The sequence below is a fragment of the Phoca vitulina genome, unplaced genomic scaffold, assembly GCF_004348235.1.
Source record: "Phoca vitulina isolate PV1807 unplaced genomic scaffold, GSC_HSeal_1.0 scaffold9, whole genome shotgun sequence".
NCBI lineage: Eukaryota > Metazoa > Chordata > Mammalia > Carnivora > Phocidae > Phoca > Phoca vitulina.
Genome location: NW_022589712.1, coordinates 34,232,271 through 34,255,920, shown reverse-complemented (window position 1 = coordinate 34,255,920; position 23,650 = coordinate 34,232,271). Strand labels below are relative to the sequence as shown.

Sequence of the window (23,650 nt, the reverse complement as noted above, 5' to 3'; positions counted from 1 at the left end):
AGGACTTTTTTCATCTTATATAGCTGAAATTCTGAAATATAAAGCTATTAAACAATAGCTTCCCATTCACCCCTCCTCCCAGCCCCCGGCAACCACCATCCTATTTTCTGTCTCTATGAATTTGACTACATATGTCCTATAAGTGGAATCATACAATATTTATCTTTTTGTGACTGGCTTTTTCACATAGCGTAACATCCTCAAGGTCCATTCACATTGTAGCATGTGTCAGAATTCCCTTCCTTTTTAGGGCTGAATAATAATTCCTTGTTGTATATACCACATTTTCTTAGCCATTCATCCGTCCATGGACACTTGGATGTTGCTTCCATGTTTTGGGTATTGCGAATAATGCTACTATGAACGTAGGTTTATGAAAATCTATTTGAGTCCCTACTTTTGTTTCTTTTGGGGTACCCAGAACTGTAATTGCTAGATCATACATTAATTCAATTTGTAATTTTTTGAGGAACTGCTGTAGTTTTCCATAGCAGCTTACCGGTTTACATTCCTACCAACAGTGCATAAAGATTCCAATTTTTGTGTAACCTCACCAAGACTTGTTATTTTCCATCCCCCCCTTTTTTGGGGGGGATAGATGACATCTTAATGGGTGTGAAGTGGTAACGGTTTAGATTTTCTTTTATAATAACTTAGGCCATATGCTGTCAGAAAGAATAGTGGTAATGAGTGCCCATGTAAAATTTGAGAATCTAGAAACATGGCAGATACAAGAATTACATTAAAGAAAGTTAAATCTTGAATAATTTTGCTCAGCTTGCTAAAATGACTCATCAACAAAAGGCCAGTGATAACTTAAAGTCAGGAAATAAACAGTTTTATTTATTATTTATATAAATTATGGTTTTTATAATATAAATCACAGAAGTATGTAGAACACTTGTGTCTAGAAATATAACACAGGTACTTTTGTCTCTAGGGAGTTAACTACTGGCACTTTTTGAAAATCTATTTTGTCCTGAGCACTGGGCAAAATGTTTAAAGTGAATCACTTATGGGTGTTGTTGTTTTTTTTAACTTTGTGAGAAAGATACTATTACAGATGAGAACATTTGCATCAAGGAGATTTAACAACTTGATCTGGTAAGTAATAGAGCCAGAGTCCAAATTCAGCTCTTCCTGATTTCAGAGCCTGCGGTCTATACTCCAAATAGACATTCATGCAACTTAACTAACTCCTTACCTGAACCTTGCATTAATTAAAAGCATCAGTTCTTCTCTGTATACAGTGTACATTGACATATATAATGGCATGTGTACATGCCAATAATTGTGATAATCTCACTAAAAACAAGAACACATTAATATAAAAGAGTGTTAACTTTAAAAATGCCACCTTCAAATTAAACTTAGGATTTACCAAAAATACTACTAACCTCTCATATATATAGAGATAGATAGATAGATATAATTTGAAATATTGAGTTGGCTATTTAAATGTCTGTTTTTGATCTTTTCAAAATGTTTTGGAGAGAGTTATTACATTATTAAATGCTATTTATTGGTCAATTTAAGTACTTTTAAACAATCATGCAGAATTTGTGGGTCTTTGATAAGAAAATTCTTTGGGCAATTAAAATTACAACAGACTAAACATTCTTCTGGAAGATTTGAGAAAGATCATCATTGATCCAACTTGGTCAAAGTAATTTCCAGAAGTTTAGATTCTTATTTCTTCATTTTTAGTATGATTCATAGATTTTCCTAAGGAAGGGCTTTTAAACTTTTCTTTGGTGATTACAATAAAAGTCTGCCTGTGTCCATATCAACATATCTTTTCAAGTCCTTATTACATAAAGACATAAAATAGAATTCCATACTCTAACTTTCACAACAGAAACATTTCTGAAGACATAGAAAATAAATTTAACATTTTAAACACAAGAAATTACATGTTTTTTATATTGTTCTCAAATGTACAAAATGAAAGTTAAGGTGCTAAAACAACTTTCTGGAAAAAATTATTATTAACTTGTTTACTCCTATATGTCAAATATCTGGGATTTTTTCAAAGCCTTATATTTCAATCAAAATATTCCTAAAAACATAGAACTTTCACAAAATAATATTTTATACTTGAAATGAAATTTGTACTGGATGATTGGATTAAAAGCCATTATTTCATATTATACTATTTAAGTGTAGAAATATGTAAGAGTTCTTGGTGATTCCTTTACACATTTTCATTACTTTTTGAGCATCTGTGTGGTGACTGGAATACAATAGGTGCCCAATAATTAGCTGTTGAATCGATAGACAGTTTTGCTGAATCTGCCTGTTTCTGAGCTTTCTTCTTTGTGTTGCTATGATATTACTTTCTTAATTACATTATTTCCTTCCTCTCTAATAGCATTATGTAAATTATTCCTCACTCAGGAATAGCATAAATGGCTAATCCAACCTCCTAGACTTAACTTTTCAGTAATCTAAATTTTATAAACATCCTATAAAATTAGGATGCAATGTATTACTTTTCCAGTAGGAGCCTACTTTGTAAAAGGCTCAGTTTCAACAAAAAACACTTGTAACTTGGGTGTTGAGTTTGAGACGTTTTTATAGGTTTTGGATACTAGCCCTTTATCTGATAAGACATTTGCAAATATCTTCTCCCATTCCATAGTTTACCTTTTGGTTTTGTTGACTGTTTCCTTTGCTGTGCCAAAGCTTTTTATCTTGATGAAGTCCCAATAGTTCATTTTTGCTATTGTTTCTCTTGCCATAAGAGACACTGAACTCTAGGAAGCAAACTGAGGGTTGCTGGAGGGGAGGTGGGTGGGGAAATGCGGTAATTGGGTGATGGGCATTAAGGAGGGAACTTGATGTAATGAGCACTGGCTGTTATATGCAACTGATGAATCACTAAATTCTACCACTAAAACTAATAAAAAAAAAAACACTTGTATCTATTGATTATATAATGTGGGGATTCTTTTTTAAGAATGCAGTTACAGCAGATGATATTGTAAATTGTAAAAATAAGACTCTTACGTAAAGTCCTAAATTTAGCTATATTGTCAGTTTCCTGAGAATAATCTTACTACCTGTCAGAATACTGACTATATTGGCTAGCTTTAATTCCCTTGATTTTCATTAAAAATCCAGTTCCAAAATAATTTGTGAATGACATTCTGCTGTAAAAGTACAATTCGGGGCGCCTGGCTCCGTCGGTTAAGTGTCTGCCTTCGGCTGGGGTCATGATCCCAGGGTCCTGGGATCGAGCCCCACATTGGGCTCCATGCTGGGCGGGGAGCGGTGCTTCTCCCTCTGCCTCTGCCTGCTTCTTCCCCTGCTTATACACTCTCTCTCTTTGTCAAAAATAAATAAAATCTTTAAAAAAAATTTAAAAATAAATAAAGTACAATTCATCGAACATCTTTTTCTTTATCTCTTAATATCATCACATTTTACTATTTCCAGTATGGTTTAAAATGAGTCTTTTTTAATTTAATTCTTGAAACATTTGTTTTTTCCATTGAACTTTCCTATTAATTTTTTTTTCATACACATCTTGGGATTTTTACCTAGATTTCACAGCAAGAATAGCTATATTTAGGGCGCCTGGGTGGCTCAGTTGGTTAAGCGACTGCCTTCGGCTCAGGTCATGATCCTGGAGTCCCTGGATCGAGTCCCGCATCCGGCTCCCTGCTCGGCAGGGAGCCTGCTTCTCCCTCTGACCCTCCCCCCCTCATGTGCTCTCTCTCTCTCATTCTCTCTGTCTCAAATAAATAAATAAAATCTTTAAATAAAAAAAAAAAAAAAAAAAGAATAGCTATATTTATTGATTCTTTTCTCATGAACTAACTTTTTGATAGAGATATAAAAGTTTGTTAATAGCATTAATATTTGGGTTTATTTCCTTTCATTTCTGCCCCCCCACACACACACCAACACCTAAGCACACATACAAATAGACATGCATTTTTTTAAGTTTTTATATATTCTAGTTAACATACAATGTAATATTAGTTTCAGATGTACAATACAGTGATTCAGCACTTCCATATAACACCCGGTGCTCATCACAAGTGTCTTCCTTAATCCCCATCGCCTCTTTCACCCATGCCCCCCACTCACCTCCATTCTGGCAACCATCAGTTTGTTCTCTATAGTTAAGAGTCTGTTTCTTGGTTTACCTCTCTCTTTTTTTTTCCTCTTTGCTCATTTGTTTGTTTCTTAAATTCCACATATGAGTGAAATCATATGGTATTTGTCCTCTGACTGACTTATTTCACTTAGCATTATCCTCTCTAGCTCCATCTATGTTGTTGCAAATGGCAAGATTTCATTCTTTTTGTGGCTGAGTATTATTCTAGTTTATATACATGCCACATCTCCTTTATTCATTCATCAGTTGATGGGCATTTGGGCTCTTTCTATAGTTTGGCAATTGTTGATAATGCTGCTATAAGCACTGGGGGGCATGTATCTCTTTGAATTAATATTTTTTTATTCTTTGGTTAAATACCTAGTAGTACAATTGTTGGGTTGTAGGGTAGTTCTATTTTTAACTTTTTTTTTTTTAAAGATTTTATTTATTTAAAGATAGCAAGAGCAGGAACACAAGCAGGGAGAGTGGGAGAGGGAGAAGTAGAATCCCTGCTGAGCAGGGAGCCCGATGCGGGGCTTGATCCCAGGACCCTGGGACCATGACCTGAGCTGAAGGCAGATGCTTAACTGACTGAGCCACCCAGGTGCCCCTATTTTTTTTTAATTTTATTTTATTATGTTATGTTAATCACCATACATTACATCATTAGTTTTTGATGCAGTGTTCCATGATTCATTGTTTGTGTGTAACACCCAGTGCTCCAGGCAGTACGTGCCCTCTTTAATATCCATCCCCAGGCTAACCCATTCCCCATGCCCTTCCCTCTAGAACCCTCAGTTTGTTTCTCAGAGTCCATAGTCTCTCATGGTTCATCTCCCCATCTGATTTCCCCCCTTCATTTTTCCCTTCTTACTATCTTCTCTTTTTTTTTTAACATATAATTCATTATTTGTTTCAGAGGTACAGGTCTGTGATTCATCAGTCTTACACAATTCACAGCGCTCACCATAGCACATACCCTCCCCAATGTCTATCACCCAGCCACACCATCTCTCCCACCCTCCACCACTCCGGCAACCCTCAGTTTGTTTCCTGAGATTAAGAATTCCTCATTATCAGTGAGATCATATGATATATGTCTTTCTCTGATTGACTTATTTCGCTTAGCATAATACCCTCTAGTTCCATCCACGTCATTGCAAATGGCCAGATTTCGTTTTTTTTGATCAGGTGCCCCTGTTTTTAACTTTTTGAGGAACCTCCCTGCTGTTTTTCAGAATGGCTGTACCAGCTTGCCTTCCCACCAACAGTGCAAGAGGGTTCCCCTTCCTCCACATCCTCGCCAACACCTAATGTTTCTTGTGTTGTTGATTTTAGCCATTCTGATAGGTGTGAAGTGATATCTCATTGTAGTTTTGATTTGTGTTTCCCTGATGATGAGTGACGTTGAATATCTTTTCATGTGTTTGTTGGCCATCTGTATGTCTTTGGAAAAATGTCTATTCATGTCTTCTGCCCATTTTGTAATTGGATTATTTGTGTTTTTTGGGGAGTATTGAGTTTTATAAGTGCTTTATACATTCTGGTTACTACACATGCATTTTAAATTGGTAACATACTGTAGATAAAGTTGTGTGTCCTTTTCAACTGTGTTTTGTTAACTGGATATTATATTATGAACATCTTCCTCATATAATTATATAGTCTTTGAAATTTAGTCATTTAAAAATTAAATCTCGGGGCGCCTCGGTGGCTCAGTCGGTTAAGCGTCTGCCTTCGGCTCAGGTCATGATCTCAGGGTCCTGGGATCGAGCCCCACATCAGGCTCCCTGCTCTGCGGGAGGCCTGCTTCTCCCTCTCCCACTCCCCCTGCTTGTGTTCCCTCTCTCGCTGTGTCTCTCTCTGTCAAATAAATAAATAAAATCTTTAAAAAAAAAAAAAAATAAATAAATAAATAAAAATAAAAATTAAATCTCAAACATCTGATCTCATAGATCATGTTCCTGCTTCCAGACCTCCTGGGGGTGGTGGATTGTGGACTCCCTAAAATGCAAAGGTAATATAAGTGAGACATAACACCTAGCAGGATCTCAGGAAATACCATCAACTTTATAGTACTTGCATATTTCATAGGAGCAAGTAATGCGACCTTTCAAAACAAGGTATAAATCAATAATTAAATAAATTTAAAGATGTATTCTACTATTGCATTATTTACTATCCCTTTTCTTCATTCTCTATTCATTACAATAATAAAACCAAACCAAACCAAAAAATCCAAAATCGAATACACTGTTGGCTGGTGAATTATAAGGATAGATGGGAGTGAGGACTTTACCCTCAATTAGAAGATATTTATTTTCTAATCTAATTTTTTGTCTGTCTCTTTCAGTTAAAAGTTTCAAAATAGATCCTGTTGCCACTTGATATGCAATGTTCTTTCCCTTTCAAGATTAAATAAAAACTAACAACTTAGATCTTATGTATCAGCTAGGAAATAGATGAAAGTATTGCTGCTGATTATAATAACATATTTAATGAGTGCTTAACATGGGCTGGACATTGCTTTAGCACTTCCCAGATACTGTGTTTTGTAATCCTCACAACTTTGTGATAGGGTGTATTATTATTTCCATTGTCCAGGTGGGAAAAAAAAATGAGGCATGGAAAGGTTATGAAACTTTCCCAAGTGGCCAGGGCCCATCTATCACTGTACCAAGTCTGTCTCTCAACCAGCAACTCCGCTTGAACATCTAATGAAGCATCCCATATTGTATAGCTTAGAACAGCTGTCTTGATGATTTCCTACCCCCAAACATGCACTTTCTCAGTAAAGCACCAATCTTGATCCAGTTATTGAAATAAATAAATAAAAATAAACAAAAGCTCTGGGAATTATCTTTGATTATTTTCCCTTCATACCCCTTATTCAAGTTCTGCAAACCTGACCTACAAAATATATCTTGAATCTGATCATTTATTATCTGCACCTCTCCCACACTAGTCTAAGCCACTATCATCTCTTACCAAGATTAGCATAGCCCCCTGAAGAGTCTCTTTGCTTTCACATCTCCTCTTCATAGCCTAACTACCAAACAGAAGCCACAATAATCTTTTAAAAATATACACTGTATTTTTATATCCTTCTGCTCAAAATCCTTCAGTGGCTTCCCAACATACATAGACTGATGTCCATACTCAGTGTCACACCCTGCAGAGCTTGTGTGACTTGGCCCTTTTGTACTTCTCCAGCATTGTAGCTAATTACAATCTGTTGCTCCTATTTTATGCTAGCCACATTTCCTTCTTGAGATGAACAAAATTCATCCTTGCGCCAGGCTCCCTATACTTGCTATTTCTTCTGCCTTAAATGCCCTTTCCCAAGATCTTGACGTAGCTTTATCTCTCATGTCACCAAGGTCTCTGCAAGGTCATCCTCTCAGAAAACCCTTCCCTGATCACCATGTATTGTAGAAACCTCTACCTAAAATTGTATTATTTATTCACTTACCTTGTTTGGTACAGTAGGGTCCTGGCTTGTGTTTAACAACTGGCTCTCCAGAAGATAAAGATAAAAAGCCATAATCTGTAGTGTTAGCTAATTTCCATGGTAAAAAACCCCCCATCAGGACTGATTTCAAGCTACCAATATGATGTCATATTGAACAAGGAATTGGGAAGAAATCCACACAATTGGCTTTTTTAAATTGAAATATATTTGACATATAACATTGTGAAAATTTAAGATATACAACATATTAATTTGACACATTTATATATTGTAATATGATTGCCACTTTAGTGATATTAACACCTTTATCACATTACATAATTATCTCTTTTTAGTAGCTGGAATAATTCAATTCTAGTCTCTTAGCAAGTTTGATAATTATAATGCAATATTATTGTCTGAATTTACCATACTGTTCATTAGATCTCTAGGGTTTATTTACTACTCATTGCAGGTTTGTACCTTAACACATCTGTCCTATCCACCCCACCCCCACCCCTGGTAACCATCATTTTATTCTCTGTTTTTAGGAGTTTGGTCTTTTTAGATTCTACATATAAGTGGTATCATAACTTGTGTTATCTTTCTCTGTATGACTTATTTCAGCATAATCTGCTCAAGGTTCATCCATGTTGTTGCAAATGACAGGACATCCTTATTTCTCATGGCTGAATAACATACAATTGTGTATATGTATATACATATACATTCATCTATTGATGGGCACTTAGGTTGTTTCCATATCTTGGTTATTGTGAATAAGGCTACAATAAACATGGGAGTGCAGATATCTCTTGGATATCCTATTTTCAGTTTCTTTGGGTATATTCCCAGAAGTGGAATTGCTGGGTCATATGGTAGATCTATTTTAATTTTCTGAGGAACCTCCATACTGTTTTTCATTGTAGCTGAACCAATTTACATTCCCACCAGTAATATACAAGTGTTCCCTTTTCTCTACGCCCTCGCCAACAATTGGCTTTTGAAAGCCAGTGTAGGCTGGCTTCAGCACATCACTGGTGTATTACCTGTTTTTCAGAATATAATCCCCATGAAAGAGCAACATTGTTATCTTCACCTCTATATTTCAACACTTAGTTTAAAGGCTGGCACAATAAATAGTGTATTGCTCAATAGGATATGTAGAATACATGAATCAATGAACTAATTAATGTAACACTTTGTGGGCCTTTAAAATATGTATGGAAGTACAGAATTGTAGAATTTATAATAGGAATCTTGGGGAAAAAGGTGAGAGTAATGCTAGCCAAAGCAAATTTGACTGGGTATAACTGTCCTTCCCATCCTTCTTAATCAAGGAACCACCCCATCCCCATTTGAGTATTCTCTCTCAAACCTTTCTAAAGAGATTACTGAGAATGTAGACATTTAAATGTATTCAGTTCATATTTAAATAATTGCATTTATGTTTAGTCTGCAAAAATTGGTCTGAAGTTTTTCCAGTATGTTGTATACCTTAAGCATTTGATGCATATCTAAACTGTTGTTCATGTCAAGAATATCTACAATTTAAATTATGACCTTCTTTTGGTTTGTGTTATAATTTTAAAGTGACTTAGACACACAAAAAATTAGATTCAAGAATTTTAGTAGTCATAGGACTATTCTTCACTTCTGTGATGATACTTGATAGTGTTTTGTGCTGACGGGCAAACAGTGGAATAAGGGTCTCCTCCACACAAAATGTGTGTAAAGTCTGCTTCCAAAAAGTGACTGTGTTTACTGCCTGCTGTTTATGGCCCACCTAACTGCAGGACCATTCTTATACTCACTGCAATAAGGAAGAAGGCCTCATTCTTCATACCTCTTGTAATGCTTTGCTAACAGCTGCAGTTACTTTGGGACAATCCACAGCATGTTTAGGCTTAACAGAATCTTGGCTTCATAATGAAACACTTCATTAAACTGTTGTTTATAGTGTCTCTTTTTTCTAGTTATTCCTCCGTATATACTTATGGTGGAATTGTATGGATGTTCTGCTGTTATCATTCTCTGCTGTGTAGATGGATTAAATTTATAGTGTCAGATTTTACTACTGATGACCTTGCAGCTTTACCAATTGATGCTTTGTAATGATAGTCAATCAAACTGCTCAAGAAGCCCTAAGGGTTATGTTGTATGCCTTGGGTATCACACATGAGATAGAGCTTGATTCCACATTGGTGAAATACTACGTCTGTTTCCCACAGATGTATCGTTCTTTATGACTTGTTTCTAGATATTGTGATTAAATATTCTATTGGGTAGTGATTTCAAAATCAGAATAGAATGACAACACTTTGTTATACGTTAAATGGGAATGTGTGTGGGTTTTTTCTAGTGAAAGATCTTCTATAAATTAATCATGTTAAGATCTAATAGGCTGCTCACAGCAGGACAGTAGTTCTACAGAGTATCTGAAATTATTTGCTCTCTTTTCTGGACAACTATGACCATGACTTTTGTGATGTTTATAACCTGCTTAGTTCGAAGGATTTCAATGTTAAAAAATTATGTCACTTTTTAAGCATTTTTTTTCCCCTCTTGTACTATGAGTCCTAATTTGATTAGTCTTGATTTTCCCTGGTGGTAAGGGTTTTGTTTTCTTTTTAAAAGAGCTTTTTATTTTGGTGCAGCCAATTAATTAGTCCTACATGGAGAGCTTTGGAAAGCGCATAAGCAGTCAAACTTGACTACAGGGCAAAACATTTATTTGTGAAGGCAGCATAGAGAGGACAGTAAAATTCTCTGTGCACTGTTTGTGCTGTGGATCCTTTTGGAGCTTCAGAAATCCAGCTCTCAGCACTTCATAATCATTTTTGACTTGACATCAGCAAAGTTATATCATGATTTCTAACTCAAAAAGAATCAGGATAAATCTAGGCAGAATAGAAAAAAATGAAGAATTTGCGATACGGTTCTTATAAGAATTTTATCATATGTCCTCTTAAAATGGTAGCCTTTCAGACATATTTATCATAACTTTTTGGCACTCAAGCTCTAGAAAATGTCTACATAGTTATATGAGTGTCATCTCCTACCGTTAGTTTTAAATCGTAGCCAGAATGACATCAGGCTCTGCAGCTTTCTCATTTTTCATTTCATTTACACTCTTCACACTTCACTGGCAAGTGGGGTCATCTCTTTAAAATTCGGGGTAAAGGCCAGCTTGACAAACTTTAGGAGAATGCTCTCTTTTGCAAATTCTCATTTCAGAAGGAGAATATGTGATTCAGACATATTTAAGATTGTTTTCTTGTCAATATTATCTTGTCACACCTCTCTGTCAGTGATGAGGGGTGTGTCATCTGTACGTACCATGGTTAGCACCATATAAAGGTTAGGTAGGTTCACCCTGTAGGTACTTGTAGAAATCACCTCAGAGGCCCCTGGAATCATTTCAGAGGTGGCATTCTATTTCTGATCACCTGTTCAATTGAATTAAAAGAAATAATTAAGAATATATTACATGTAAAACATTAAAAGACATTTATAAGCTGTTCTGTAGTTTCTACTATTAGCAACTGATAACTTAGTTTTATTTTTATTTTTTTAAAAGATTTTATTTATTTATTTGACAGAGAGAGAGAGAGACCATGAGAGGGGAAACACAAGCGGGGGGAGTGGGAGAGGGAGAAGCAGGCTTCCCGCCGAGCAGGGAGTCTGATGCGGGGCTCGATTCCAGGACCCTGGGATCATGACCTGAGCCCAAGGCAGATGCTTAATGACTGAGCCACCCAGGCACCCCAACTTATAATTTACTTTTAAAACAAAGGCAAGATTACTTCTTTACAAAGCAAGGTTAAATTGTTAAAGGAAATATTGAGTTGTTATTTTGAAATATTTTGAAATGGGACTTGAGAATGTGGCTAGACTAGAAGTTGAGCTGTGGGAAATATCTGTATTAAATGAGTTAGTTGAAATATTCTTAGACATAGAATGTATTATACAGAAAGCAAAATTAGGAAAACTGGATTTATAAACTTGCTTTATAATTTGCTAGTCATGTGAAGTGGAAGTTACTTAGTGTATTGGTTTTCCATGCTGCCATGACAGATTACCATAGACTTAGTGTCTTAAAACAACGCAAATTTATTATCTTATAGTTTAATAGGTTAGAAGTCTGAGATAACCCTTGTTGGGTTAAAACCTAAGTGTGGGCAGGGTTGCACTGATTTCTGGAGGCTCCAAGAAGAACCCATTTCCTTGATTTTTCCAGCTTCTATGGGCCACCTACATTCCTTGACTCATGGTCCTTTCCTCCGTCATCAGAGCCAAAAATGTGTTGAGTCCTTCTCACATTCGATTACTCTGATCTCTTTTTCTTTCTTCTTCTTTTTTTTAAGGACCCTTGTAATTACATTTGGCCCACTCAGATTATCCAGATTATATTGCCATCTCAAGGTCTTTAACTACATCATATTTGCAGTATTTTCTTTCCATATTAAGAATTAAGATATGGACATCTTTGAAGGGTCATTATTCTTTCTACCATACCTACACCCTCTCATTTTTTTAAGACTTTATTTGAGAGAGAGAGTGAGCGAGAGAGAGAAAACACAAGCGGAGCGGGGCGGGGCAGAGGGAGAGGGAGAAGCAGACTCCCCGCTGAGCAGGGACACCCCCCCCCCCACATGGGACTCCATCCTGGGACTCCAGGATCATGACCTGAGCTAAAGGCAGATGCTTAACTGACTGAGCCACTCAGGCATTTATACACCCTCTCATTTTAATTTTCTAATCAGGTCCTACCTATCTTGTAGGGTCCTTGGTCACAGAAACAAACTTCTGCATGCTGAAGTGTCTGGCAAATGCTAGGCTTTAAATAAAATGTAACTTTCCCCAAGGAAAAGATTTTTAGGAAGTAGAACATCGGGGCATCCCTTTGTTAAAGAAACTTGAATTAAAAAGAACCACAGCAGGTGTACCTCTACAGGGTTTGGAGAGAAATTCAGGACATGCTGTCTTCTGAACAAACTGTCTGTCTTCACTCCCTCCTCTCCTATTTACTTTCCATTTAGGTGAAAAGCTGTATTAGGAACACATGTTTGTTTATTTGTTTGCTTTAATCTCTAAATTATCAATAGTGGCAATACCTTTTTTTCCCCCAAAGATAAAGAGAGTTCCCAAAAGGGGGAGAAGAGCAGTCAAAAGCTGTAGAGATTTCAAAAAAGATAAAGATGAGGAAAAAAAATGAATTTTTCAACCCGGTTTCTGGTAACTCTTCTGAAAATGATTAAAGTAGGTGGGCTGCAAGGGGTTAAATAGAGAATGGGTAGTAAAGTTATAAACAACAGAGGGTACAGACTACTCTTAAGAAAGTCTCTAGAGAAAAACAAGAAAGTGGGACAGTATATAAACATAAAAATAGTTCTATTTCATTTGTAAGAGCTAAAATTGAAGAAGTGTTAAGTGACTCTGATCTGCTGAAAGAATTCATGAACAAAGATCAGAAAGTTTTATTCTGTCTTTGATTTGTTATTCTACACTGTTAACATTATGTTTCTAACTCTTCTCATCACTACAAATCTTTGCTATTATTCCCCAAATGCTTTGAACCACAGTGATTCATTCATGTCTGCAATGTCATAAATTGGAGAATGCGTAGATTCTTCTTGCCCCGGTAACTATAGAAGCACAAAGACAAAGGCGATGCTGGGTATTTCTCAAGGGTGAATAATTTTTAGAAGGCAAGCTTTAAACGGTCACATTTCTGATTGTGATTCACACCAATATTGTGCTCTGTGATGGCTTCATTGAAAGAACTGTCAAGTTCGATGGGGGACTCAGCCTACCTGCTCTTTTGCCAGTGGTTGGTGTGAAAGCCATGCTTTTTGCCAATGGCTTGTTCACAGGAGGTCGGTCAATCTTTGAAACCAGAGGTTGTTTCAGATAAGAGAAAAATATGTGAGGAGAGAAGAGATGTCAAGGGCAGTGCTAAAGAGAAAGAAAATGCTTGTCTGAGTTTTACCTGTAGCTAACATCGTTAAAAATGATAGCAACTAAATGAAGCATGAAGTACTAAGGCATTAATAAGCTGGGGGAGGACCTTATTCATTCCAATTTGTATTCCATTCACTCGTGTTACTGGTTTTCTTAAGACTGAACTAAAATTTTGATACCTTCTGGGCCACCAATGTCCTTTAGAGTTGATAATTAATTTGAAAGAATTATTAAGGTATATTTATTGAGCTTAGGATGCAGTGTAGTCACAGTATGAAGCAGAGTTCACATTTATCAGGATAATAAAGAAAGCACATTAAACATTTGCTCAGTAAGAACAAGCACTAAATTACCAGTAGTGGTAAAACCACTGTGTAAAAGATAATCATTTGTTTATTAAAATAAGATGCAATAGTAACATTTTAAATTCTGATTATAAAAATTTCCCAACATACCCCCAAAACATTATAGAAGGAAGAATATCATAGACCCAGGTGTACCTGACACCCACTGTAAGAATTAACTCATGGCCTTTCTTGTGGCAATTCTACATTTATCCATACCCTATCCTGCCCTCCAGATTATTTAGAAACAAATTCCATACATATCACTCTCTCTATAACTATTTTAACATGTATTTCTGAAGGATACAGCTCTTCTGTAAATAAAACCATTGTCACATCTAAAAATTAACAGTATTATTACTACTTTAATACTAACAAATATCCGGTCAGTATTCAGATTCATCACAGTTACTTCCAAGTTTGTTTTAACAGCTGTTTGGTTGAATCAGGGTGCACCTGAAGTCACATACTGCATTCGATACATCTCTGGAGGCTCTCTTAATCTATAACCTTGTTAGTTTTTATTTCCTTATAATTTCTTTCTTCTTTTTTAAATTGAAGTACAATTAACATCCAGAGTTAGGTTAGTTCCAGGTGTACAATATAGTGATTCAGCAAGTCTTCACATTATTCAGTGCTCATCAAGATAAGTGTACTCTTGATCACCTTTCTCTGTTTCATTCATCCCCCTCTTACCTCCCCTCTAGCAACTACCAGTTTGTTCTCTGTATTTAAGAGTCTGTTTCTTTTGTTTGTCTCATTTTCTTTGTCTATTTGTTTTGTTTCCTAACTTCCACATACGAGTGAAATTATATGGCATTCCTTTTTCTTTGACTGACTTATTTTGTTTAGCATTATACACTCTAGTTCCATCCATGTTGTTGGAAATGGCAAGATCTCATTCCTTTTTATGGCTGAATAATATTTCTGTGTGTGTGTGTGTGTGTGTGTGTGTGTGTGTGTGTGTGTGTGATCTTCTTTATCCATTCATCAATGGATGGATACTTGAGTTGCTTCTGTATCTTGGCTATTGTAAACAAAGCTGCAATAAACATAGTGTTTTCATTTTCAAATGATCTTTTTGAATTGGTGTTTTCATTTTCTTTGGGTAAATACCCAGTAGTGGTATAACAAGATCATATGGCAATTCTATTTTTAATTTTTTAGGAACTTCATATTGTTTTCCACGGTGACTATACTAATTTGCATTTTCATCACCAGTGCACAAGGGTTCGGTTTTCTCTACATTCTCCCCAACATTTATTATTTTCCATGTTTTTGATTTTAGCCATTCTGACAGGTGTGAGGGGATATTTCGTTGTGGTTTTGACTTACATTTCCCTGATTATAACTGATGCTGAACATCTTTTCAAGTGTCTGTTGGCCATCTGTATGTCTTTGGAAAAATGTCTATTTGGGTCTTCAGCCCATTTTTAATTGTATTTTATTATTATTATTATTATTATTATCATTATTATTAGTGTTGAATAGTAGAAGGTCTTTTATATTTTGGATATTAACCCCTTATTGGATATGTCTTTTACAAATATCTTCTCCCATTCAGTGGGTTGCTTTTCTGTTTTGTTCATAGTTTCCTTGCTGACCAAAAGCTTTTTATTTTGGTGAAATCACGATTCCTTAATTTTGCTTTTCTTTTCCTTGCTTGGGGAGACATATCTGGATAAATGTTTCTACAGCTGTCACAAATTACTACCTATGTTTTCTTCTAGAAGTTTTATGGTTTCAGGTCTCAGATTTAGGTCTTTAATCCATTTTTTGTTTATTTTGTGTGTAGTATAAGAAAGTGGTTCAGTTTCATTCTTTTGCATGTAGCTGTCCAATTTTCCCAGCACCATTTATTGAAGAGACTCTTTTCCCCATTGTATATTCTTGCTTCCTTTGCCCTAGATTCATTGACCATATATGTGTGGGTTTATTTTGGGCTCTCTATTCTAATCCATTGATCTATGTGTCTATTTTTGTGCTGTTCCCATACTGTTTCAATTACTACAGCTTTGTAGTGTATCTTGAAATCTGGGATTATGATACCTCCAGTTTTGTTCTTTCTCAAGATTACTTTGGCTCTAGGTCTTTTGTGGTTCCATGAAAATTTTAGGATTATTCATTCTAGTTCTGTGAAAAATGTTGTTGATACTTTAATAGGGATTGTTTTAATCCGTAGAGTGCTTTGGGTAGTATGGACATTTTAACAATATTTGTTCCTCTAATCCATGAACATAGAATGTATTTCCATTTGTTTTTGTCATCCCTTCATAGTAAATAGCAGTATCCTATATAACTGCAATTTTCGCCATGTTGCTTTTTTTCATTTAATAATATATCCCTCCACTTAGTACTGTTACATCTCAGGTTTTCTTGGCTTTCTTGCTTACTAATTCTTCCAAATCAACTTTATAATCAACTTGTCCAGTTCTAGGGAGAAAAGAAAAACTTATGTTTTTAATGAAAAAAATGAAATTTCTTTACATTTATATATAAATTTAGTAAGAGCTGAAAAGTAGCTCTTGTTATTTTCCAGAGCTAAAAGTTGAGATTCCCCTTTTTGGAGGAAGAGGAAGAGAAACCCTTCGAATAATTTCCCGTGAAATGTTAGGCATTGATTAAAACCCCTTTAAAAAACAATTTCAACATATAATTGAACATTTTATCTTCAAAGGATTACTGTTAGTCATCTAATTAGATTGTTTCTTACAAATTTGGAGTGGTAGTGTAATTCATTTTCAAATGTATAAATTTCATTTGAGTTAAATGTTAGTATAAAAAAGCCTGTTTCAGTTGAGGACATAGTGTTGCTGTTTCTCTCATGACACAGGAAGCACTTACCCCAAGTTGAAATCACACATTTGTTTACCTGTAACTCATTAAGTTGACACTCAGCAATTGAAGTATACACTTGGGGGGGTGGTGGTGAGTGGAATAAATAGGCTGTACAGGACCACTGAGTGATAATTACAAATCATTTTAGGATGTAAAACAACTGTAAATGAATCTGTCTGAAAGGAAGTATAAGCAGGCAAGGGGACCATCCTTCTGGAATTCACCACATTACTCTAGGTTTAGTGAAGATTGTGCAAATTTATAAGAGACATAAAATTCACCCAGAAAGTAATAATTGCTGGTATTTCTAGGTTAATTTTTTTTAATTTAGAGCATCATTTAAAAGCTTTTATTGTTGGAATTTGATTTAAACAAGGTCTAATAATAGTATTATCAAAATCTGTAGAATAATCTCTTCAGAGCATTTTTAAGATTATAATGAGCTACTTCTCTGTGATTGCCCAGAAATTTTTGCTGGGGAATAAGGACTTGGTTACCCATGGTAGTGGGTCTTTTGAGTGAATCTTATATTGTACTCAGACGTTTGATGAATGGGTCTTTTGAGTGAATCTTATGTTGTAGTCAGACGTTTGATGAATTTGCTGTGTTCGGCTCCACTTTTTTACCGCTGCTTCTGTTCAGACCAGCCTCTATGAGGTTCTGCTGGTCTTCTCTAGGGCTACATCAACTCTGAGTTCTTAAGGCCATGACATCTGCTCTCCCTCATCAGCCAACTCTCATGCACCTTCCAGAAAAAAGCTGAATGCATCTCACCCTCTTATATTTGCTCTTATTGGTTTCTGTTTTATTTCTGTATTCCCTCTTTTGAGTTCTCAGGTCAAAGAGCAGATAATCCCATGAACTGCATTTATCAACTCAAACACAGAGACATGTGTACCTATCTATAAAGCTTCCCAGATTATTCCAATGGATACTAAGCCTGGAAACACCTGATTCCTAGAACCCCTTCTGGTTCTGAAAATGTGTAGCTCTCAGTGCTTCCTGAAGGCCAATATACCTGTATAGATAAATGAGAGAATTTGACAAACTAACTAGTAGAACTAAGAATACAGATGAGTTTTTAAAGTATATTAGAATTGACATCACAGCATATAGAAATGTTAAAATCCGTAACATTGACAAGAGCAGGTGCTAGAATATGGCAAAACCTCTTCAAAATTAAGCAGTTTTGTTAGGTGAACAACTGTGTGCTGTAGGAAGTTCACAGACAGCAGTGTCGGGAGGGAGGCAAAGCGCAATAGTGAGCAGGTATTAAATGACCATATGTTGTTCTCTTGAGAGATTACGAAAGAAAAAATGGAAGAGAGTAATTTAGGCCAAGTCCTATGAGAAGGGTGAAGTGTCATCCTCCATAGAGAGTGACCTTTATTAATATTTTTATGGCTTTCATGAGGATCAGGCCTATAGGAAACTGAGATTCTATGGCCTTGTTATATCATTAAGGAGCCATACTTTTTTTTTTTTTTTTATGTCAGTCATCATACATTACATCATTAGTTTTTGATGTAGTGTTCCATGATTCATTGTTTGTGCATAACACCCAGTGCTCCATACAGTACGTGCCCTCCTTAATACCCATCACCAGGCTAACCCATCCTCCCACCCCCCTCCCCTCTAAAACCCTCAATTTGTTTCTCAGAGTCCATAGTCTCTCATGGTTCATCTTCCCCTCCGATTCCCCCCCTTCATTTTTGCCTTCCTACTATCTTCTTTTTTTTTTTAACATATAATTTATTATTTGTTTCAGAGGTACAAGTCTGTGATTCATCAATCTTACACAATTCACAGTGCTCACCATAGCACATACCCTCCCACATGTCCATCACCCAGCCACCCCATCCCTCTCACCCCCAACCACTCCAGCAACCCTCAGTTTATCTCCTGAGATTAAGAATTCCTCATATCAGTAAGATCATATGATATATGTCTTTCTCTGATTGACTTATTTCGCTTAGCATAATACCCTCTAGCTCCATCCACGTCGTTGCAAATGGCAATATTTTAATTTTTTGATGGCTGCATAATATTCCATTGTATATATATATACCACATCTTCTTTATCCATTCATCTGTCGATGGACATCTTGGCTGTTTCCATAGTTTAGCTATTGTGGACATTGCTGATATAAACATTGGGGTGCACGTACCTCTTTGGATCCCTACATTTGTATCTTTGGGGTAAATACCCAGTAGTGTAATTGCTGGGTCGTAGGGTAGCTCTATTTTCAACTTTTTGAGGAACCTCCATACTGTTTTCTGGAGTGGCTGCACCAGCTTGCATTCCCACCAACAGTGTAGGAGGTTCCCCTTTTTCTGCATCCTCGCCAGCATCTGTCGTTTCCTGACTTATTAATTTTAGCCATTCTGACTGGTGTGAGGTGATATCTCATTGAGGTTTTGATTTGGATTTCACTGATGCCGAGTGATGTTGAGCACTTTTTCATGTGTCTGTTGGCCATTTGGATGTCTTCTTTGGAAAAATGTCTGTTCACGGCTTCTGCCCATTTCTTGATTGGATCATTTGTTCTTTGGGTGTTGAGTTTGATAAGTTCTTTATAGATTTTGGATACTAGCCCTTTATCTGATATGTCACTTGCAAATATCTTCTCCCATTCTGTCGGTTGTCTTTTGGTTTTGTTGACTGTTTCTTTTGCTGGGCAAAAGCTTTTTACCTTGATGAAGTCCCAACAGTTCATTTTTGCCCTTGCTTCCCTTGCCTTTGGCGATGTTCTGGGAAGAAGTTGCTGCGGCTGAGGTCGAAGAGGTTGCTGCCTGTGTTCAAGGAGCCATACTTTGACCTAGCTCTCTCAACTGCATGCCAGTGCTACTCAAAAGTCTCAATAAAATTCACAAAATGTAGTACTCTTTGGTAGCATTTTCCTAGATCTGTGATTCTTCTGAACACAAAGCAACTGGGATACAGTGGATTCCTGAGAGTCATTGCAGAATGTATTAAAAAAAATCCAGACCTAACAATTCATGTTAGAAATTGTTTGTAGATGTCAGACTTATCCACATGGGTTATAGATGAGCTGAGATATTCAGCACAGGGCAGCTTCCAGAATAGCCAGTTACTAGGTTGCTCCCTTTAGTCTGTGAGGTCTCCTCTTTCACCCCAGTGCTATTCCAATATCATCTTATCTCAGCTGTGATAGTAAAAAGCATCACTACATATGTTGGTCACATGTTACTTGTTAGTTTGGGCCTGAAGGATTCTTCAGAAAGATTCTGTCTACCAATTCCACCCTATATGAGATCAAGTTCTTAATACTCTGCACATGATAAAAGGAACACCTAATTTAATGCTGCATCTGTGAAGTAATTACATGATATTTTGCTAGGTGACATATGAATGGAATATGAAATAAAAAGTGGTTATCTTTGTTACAGTAAAATGTCAAACATTCGATATTATTTTCAAAAGTTATTTGGATTTTTTTAAGGCATGAAGTTCGTAAAAAATGCCCACCGATGGGGAAAAAAAAACATTGGGGTATTGTGTGCTGCAATCTAAGGTTCGTCAAAGCCTTGCTGTCATAGCATTTTTGTATTTCTTATAATGAGGCATTTACTCTCCTTGTTGCACAGCACAGATTAGGGTTTTGTTCATCTGGAAAAAAAGGTTTTATAATTACTGATTTTTGATGAGTCTTTATCCTGAAAACGCAAGACATAATTAATACAAGTGGCATAGGTACATTAGAGAATTATTCTATGAGGGTCATTATAATTTTGTTGTACTTAGAACATCACTGTTAAAGTTTTACACAGCATTCCCTGATGCCTTTGAAGACTGCTTCTATTCATTGTGTTTTTCAATAATGCTGTCTACCACATTTTTAAAAGTTTATTCAAAATACTACATGCCAACTAATTTAATCAATTTTGCATGAAATGTGAAAGAATCCATAGAAAATAAATGAAAGAGGGATATTGTTTTGAAGTGGGGCTCCTCTAATATTCTCTAAGGCAATGCCTGCTTTTCCGTGTCACTTAGTGCTGGCTGTTATATTGAATTATAGAAAGAATCTGTGGGGTTTCTAGTATAACTTTGTTTCATGGATTTCATCTATTATTCCAGAGCCAACACAGAAGTTTCGAAGTCATAAATCCACACTGTAGCTCAAAGAGAATTTGGCCTCTTCCTATATTTGCTTGCTGATCGGCTTTTTGAACAAAGTTCTTTATTTGTAACCTCAGTGTGTCTTTATTTTTATTATTGGGTACCTATGATCCCTAATTATGCTTTGTTATTTTTCTTTTTGTTTTCTATCTTAAAAAATAGCTGTGTGCAATTTTTTTCTGAATGGAAACACGTTAATTTAAAAAATTTATGCAGATTCTTTTTCCAAGGAACATGCAGTGTTTTGTTTTCATCATCTTATTATGTCTTCCATGGTTTTGACATTGGAAAACAAACATTGTGAAACAAAGGGTAAAAGAGTTTAAGTAATTTTCTCGGCTCATAAAGACATATAATATGATCAACACCCAAACAATGTATGTCTTGGTTCCCACAAGTGAAAAAATATCCTAGTGTTGACTGGGAATCAAGATATAACAGGAAAAAAAGTATTAAGCTAATAGAAGTAACCTGGTAGTATGTTGCAGTGATTCTGCTTATGCAACTAAATGTAATTAATATTGAATGCCCACTATTTCAAAAGAGTTGTAGTAAGGATTGTAACATCTTTAAAGATATAAAAACTATAGTCTCTGCCCTTTAGGAGCTCACAATTTAGTTACTTATATATACATTTTTTATCATTTTACAAACCTTGCCACGAATACTTTAGGATTACCAGAAACTGAGATCAGAGCTTTATGTTTATAGTTGAAAGAACTATCTCTGTGTTGTATCAGATTAACCAATTGGTATGTTCCTCGGTGAATTTATTTATAAAAAAATTCGATGTGCATCAGTTGTTGAATATGGAGTGTCTAAGAGAAATAATTCCTTCTGAATAACACCAAAAAAATGCAGAAACAACAAATACTTTGGATAAGGATTAATAGAGTATGTTCCATCTTACTCCTACTCTTATTCTTTCTCTGAGAGAGAATTTGGCTTTAATTATTCTTTATTTTAAAAAATAACTTTATTAAAAACTAAGAGATTTATGTTAATACATTAATATAGCAGGATATTGGATGGAAAGTCAAATCTCTCCTCCTCCTCGACTCCTTATTCTCAAACCTCTGAGGTAGTAATAGCTTTAACACGTACATGCATATTCTTCCTCAAAATATCAAAGCACATACATACATACATACATCATACATATGTGTGTCAGTTTGCACTTATACTTTCCTGTATACCTTTGTAAATATAAATTATAATATTTCCCACCTGGATTGATAGGCAATAAGACAGAACCGTCAAAGCCCAGACCAATCAGAGCAGATGTCTTGGCTGTTCTTTGTTATGCTGAGGTTAACAAGATGGACTCAGGGGAGAGGAGGCATTTGGGAAGCTTGGGCAGCAGTGATTTACCAACAAGTACAGAAATTTATTTCAGAATTTTAATAAATAGTTTTTCCACAACTGTGCCTAAAAGGCCAATACCAGCCCTAGTTTCAATCATTTGATGGCTCATGTTTCCCCTCACAGCACACCTGTGTCCATGTTCTTGTAAAGACCACAAAAGCCCAGCCTCAGAACTATTTGTTTTGCCCCTTCTGTACCAAGTTTTCATATTTTTAAGTTTGGTCCCTTGGAGTTGACCATGGACACTGTACATGCGTTCATGAAGGTCTCAGGTCAAAACTATGAAGCTGATGAAGTTTATTTCTAGAACATTCCTTTCACAATTCCCTCTGTTGTCCAGTGGGTCCTTTAGTCACATTTTAGTGGGTCCCTGCTCCCACTTGTACCATTCCAGTGATTCTAATTACTCAGAGCTTAGTGTTTTTTTCAGGTTCCCAATATTTCATAGCATTTAATAAACAAAAACATATCATGTTGTTTTATTATTAGTGTACTTTTTATGTGTCTCTTTATTGCAATATATTATCAACCCATGGATGGTAGGAGTGTAATTTTTATATCTATCTTTCTACCCAGGGCATTGCATATAAATCTCACTCAATAATGTTTGTGCATTATTCTTTTGGACTACATTGGTTATGTACTATCACAAAACATCTAGAATGTTTACTTTTTATGCCTTCATATTTTATGTAGATTTCAAAATAAAGGATTTTGCTACATTCTGCTTACTTGTCACTCTGCTGACATACAATAACTTCACGTCTTTCTCTTTATTTTCCTTTTTTAAAAAATACATGTTTACTTTTTTTTAACTTTTTTTATTATGTTATGTTAATCACCATATATTACATCATTAGTTTTTGATGTAGTGTTCCATGATTCATTGTTTGCGTATAACACCCAGTGCTCCAATACATGTTTACTTCTTGTACAAAAAGTATAATCACCCTTCACTTAATATGTTCCAGTTTCAATCAGTTGTCTGCAGGTCCTAGAATTTCTTCTCCATTATTTTCCATTTGGGGGTTGTAGAATAATTGACATTTATTGAGTATTTACAAGTCCTTTGCCAGGTACTTTGCAGACAGTATATCATTTGACTCAAGTTGTCACTCAGTACTGTACCTATTACCTCCCCTAATTTGTAGAAAAGGAAGCTAATGTTGGAAAAGTAAAATCATCTGTCCAAGGTCACATAAATGCTGACACCACAATTTGAACACGGGAGTGAGCCTCTAAAGCTCTATGTTGTTTTTGCTCTTCATAATAGCACCTAATTCCTCCTACATGGTACTTTTCTGAGGATTAGGTGATATAAGTGAGTATATTTTCTAAACTTTCAAGCACTTATCCACACATGGAATTTCTAACTCATACTTTATACTTTCTAACACAGTAAGGTGAGTAATTTGTTGTGTAATGAATGCTTTAGG

The 23,650-nt window shown here is 35.7% G+C and overlaps 1 protein-coding gene across 1 annotated transcript in view; it reads left to right on the top strand.

Moving 5' to 3' along the window:
- The window catches only part of LAMA2 (laminin subunit alpha 2), a 613,526-nt gene that overhangs the window by 188,558 nt on the left and 401,318 nt on the right, over positions 1-23,650 (top strand). The window lies entirely within an intron of this gene.